The sequence below is a fragment of the Gracilinanus agilis genome, chromosome 3 (genome assembly GCF_016433145.1).
Source record: "Gracilinanus agilis isolate LMUSP501 chromosome 3, AgileGrace, whole genome shotgun sequence".
In the NCBI taxonomy this organism is placed as follows: Eukaryota; Metazoa; Chordata; class Mammalia; order Didelphimorphia; family Didelphidae; genus Gracilinanus; species Gracilinanus agilis.
Window position 1 is genome coordinate 227,362,643 of NC_058132.1, and position 4,414 is coordinate 227,367,056.

Consider the following 4,414-nt stretch of genomic DNA (forward strand, 5'->3'; position numbering starts at 1 on the left):
TTCACACTTTCTCTGTTATATACCTATGTTTGACAGGTCCAGTAGGACTTTAGGGGGTCAGAATTTTCATAATGAAAAGCAAACCATAAATACAATTAGGGAGACAGTGAATGGGCCAATATTGTAGAGAAAATAAAGCAAGTCTCTTTCCCCTATTATATGAATACACCTAAAAGCTACAGGTCACTTGCATATATATTCTCTTAGGGCAAGCAAAGAGGTAGAACCAAACGAGATAGCAATAGTAAATTTGCCATGTGTTAATTCCATGTGACAGAGCCCTAATTTCTTTTCGAAATCTGGGTAGTAGAGGCTTGTCTACTACTTACCAGAGGCATGTTGGGGGGTTGGGGGGAGTTGGGAGGAGTGAGGGAGAGCTAGGCCTAAGCCCTCTTAGATGAAGGAGTGGGCCATAAAAAGAATGTTCTTATCTAATGCCCAGGAAAACTTGTTACAAGTACCCTCCCAAGATTATGGTTGTTATAATATGTATGTATGAATGAATGAATACTTATTAAGTGCTTACCATATACCAAACACTAGGGATACATATAGAAAAGTGAAAAGTTCTGGGAGGAGCTCATAAACTAACAGGACTAACAATTTATAGGAGAGTTCAGCCACAGGTCAGATGGAAATACTCAGTGAATGTTGCAGCAAGGCAGATGGTAATGCATCTTCTTTACTGTCATTTCTATTTATAAAATGATATCCATTTCTGATATAGCACCATTTAATGGGGCTAAGGCCTTTGAGAGCCAGAATCTTCTTTACCAGGTCTTCAGTAACTAGGGCTGTTGATGAGGGGCTTATAACACCTGCAGATAACAGTTTCTGGGTCAAGCCTCTCCAGGGCATTGCCCCCTAGAGAATAGCTGAGGGGCCAGACTGGAAGCTGAGCTGGTAGCCCAGGAGGTCCTGCTATTCCTAGGGCTTGCATGCTTAGACACTTGGGCTATTCCACCAGCATCTGAGTGAAGTGAGGCAGTGGCCGTGATTTGGTATTCCTGGCATAGCACCTGCTATTTCTTCATCAGGGCATATTGCTATCCCAGAACCTACTAAAATTGAATTTACTTTTATATGAAAAGTTATGTAGAAATTAATTCTGCCATTCTTTTAGCAGAACTCATTTTTCTTTAGACTTACCAATCACAAGCCTGAGCTGAGGACCAATGTTTTGCTCTTTTCTACTTGCTATCATTGCTAATTATGATTTTGTTTTTGAACTTAGTTCACAATTCAACAAGTTTGAAATTGGTTTCTTCGGGGGTATCTGGTTTACTCTCCAAAAGTCTGGATAATTATCTTGTACCCAGACCTCAACAATAAGCTTTTCTTAAGTCCTGTCGGAAAGAGGATTCATTGCTAGCCCGTAACTACCAAACCAATCATTTTGGTCCCAGAATTGCATTAACAAGTGCTTATCTCACAAATGGGTCCTTGCTGGGCATTTTTTGCACAGCTGCACTTCCTTTTCCTGCTGTACACTATATAAAGACTCTGCCTGCTGCTATGGGCATGTGAAAGATGTGGGTTTGATCGCTTAAAAGGTTAGTAAAATCAAACGTCTGTTGTCTCTGTCTATCTTGGACTCAGAGGGCAAGATGGCAGCCCTCAGTCCTGGATCTTTCAAGAACGCAATCTGACTGCTTTATATAGCAACAAAAGGTTTAGTGATGGAAATAATGGGATAGAAAGGAAGGACAAGGGGTTCCCTAATACTAAAAGCTCTAGACTCCACCCTCTGCTCTAAGGGATCTGCATGGATCTGCCTTCTGATCTTGATGCTAAGTAACACTCTGACCTCTCTGTGCTGTACCTCCAAAATCCCTAGTGTAGCTATCTTGACTAGGCCACTCCAAAATAATCTTTGATAATGGCAAAACAGTTCAGGTTGCTGAATTAGGCCAATAACCAGATGGTAGGGTCACAGGAACACTACAGGCAGATGAGTACAAACAGATAAAATTATCTTCAGGCTAGACTTCTTATCAGGAACAAACTGGTATCTCAAAGTTCAGGACAGGAATGAAGAGGCAGGAACCAAAGGAAAGCTATATCTAGAAGCTGGAAAGGGCTGGTCTACATGCTCAACTGGCTGAGCAATGGCCCCTCTCCCAGACCAACAGTTAATCTCCAGGAAATTGTCACTCCAAAGTTCCAGTACCCACAGGAACTCAGCAACCTCTCCCAGACTTCAAGCTCTCTCCTTATCCTGTCCTTCAATCCCTTTGGAACTCTCTCTTTGAGTTCCACCCGTGAACCACTCAGTTTCCAACCTGTATCCTTTTGCACCTTACCTTTCTCTTTTCCATTTCCAATAACCCTCCTTTTCATAGATGGAAAACCACTGGTTTTCCCTTCTATGAATCATAATACTTACCTTACCTAATTAATAATAACTTATTCTATAATCTAACCCCCAAAACAATAAACCACTACTCTTGCTATGTTATTCCAATTTTAACTTGCCTAATCTAGGGATTTCAAAAAGGGATAGGAAGGGAAGGATAAGGGTTTACAAAAAGTGTTACAAATCTCAAACACAACACAACATTTGTGACTTCCAAACAATCCAAAAAAAAAAAAATGTGAATATAACTTATCACTACTACAAAATGAAAACAACTTCAAAAGATAAATATTCCAATAAACTTCTAACTCAATTTTCTATCTAAATTTTATAATACTAAGCTAATACAAAACAATTCTGTTTAAAAAATTAGATTCAAAAAATTGTATAAAAGTAGAAAAAATATTAGAAAAAGCTTACGATGAACACATTGGAACCTAAGCTCTTACAAAAAATACAGTCTGACTAAAAACCTTATGCAAACTGCATTTTAAAAAAATCTTATCTAAACACTTCAAAATAAAGTTTCTCTATTCTATATGCTAATTCTAATACACTTAACTAATCTTTTACATGGAACTGAGAATTAAGCTACTTATCTTATCCTATACACTTAATTATGCAAATCCTTTTTACATATTCTATTTACATATGCCTATAATTATTTACATATTTTACAAGTTAAATATACATATGTCCAAATCTACATATATTACAAGTATTTATATATATTTATAAATCTATTTGCATATGTGTGTGCTATGTAATCCATTCACTGTATATTTCACTACTATAAACCCTATCTATACCCTGATAGTAACCAAACTTCAGAAATCCTACAGATTTTTCTATTCAGTTAACACCTTATGAATCTAAAACTAACCATTTACTTTTTTTCTCAGTTTTTTCTTATTACAAGAACTCCATTTATCTACATGGGGTCTAAAAAAATATAGATTTTATATAATTTGTGGAATATGTAACCTAAATTTATTTGCTATTATTTGCATTATACTTACTCTCTATTCAGATTTCCTCTTCCTGACTGCTGGCTCTCTTTCTTCCATGTATTTTGTGTTGGATGCAACTAAAATTTGAACATGTATTTGTGTTTTAAGGTGCATTTTTATCTAACAAATCTCCAGTCCACATCAGATCCTCTTATATACAATTTTCACAGTCTGTGCTGTCCATTGAGCTACTGTCATCTTTCTCCTACTCTTCTACTGCTGGTCCATCCTGCTCTTCTAGCTTTCCTTCTGGGCTTCTTGTCCTTTTCCACTGGATATGTCCCCTTATGAACTTTCTGACAGACGGATCATATCTTGCCTGATAATCTTTCAGTTTTCTTCCAGGCAGTTGTTCTCCCTGTCATCTCCTTCTCCTAACTCTAATTCTGTCTGTTTCTCCTTCATTTTCATGACCACTTTGACTATGATTTTTGCTATTACTGTGAGCTTTGTCAATCTTAACATTTGAACAGTGGATCCAGGCATCTTTCTCTAAGACTTTTATAACTGAAAGACTTGTTAGAATAACTTGGTAAGGACCTTTCTCTCTTTCTTCTGTTGTTGACTTCTATTAGGATAAAAAATAATAAAGGCTAAGATAAATATATAAATTAGTATTTTAATTAAAGCCATGCTGATAGATAAAGTTCTTAGACCACGCGCTTGTAAGAATTCAAACTGCCGCCCTAGCCATTATTGTCTCCCGTCTCTTCCTGAGTCTGCTGGCCAAGAGGCCACTCCCCCCCAACCCAGGAGATGTAGGCATCCCCACGCCCAAAGAACCGGAAACGGAAACCCGTTGGACCACGGGAAATGTAGTTTGATAATTTCCACGTGTCCATAGAAAATATATATATATATACTTTTAGATGGCATCTCCCAAATTTCACTTTTACACTTCCTAGCAAAGTTCTCCAGTCTAAGTTTCCAGGCTTGATGTCATGCAGTAAAAAATCTAACAGACAAGCTTGTTGAATTACACCCATCTCATAAAGCTCTCTAAGCCTGTCTTGCAATGCTGTTATATAATTTGCAATTTGGCTATCCT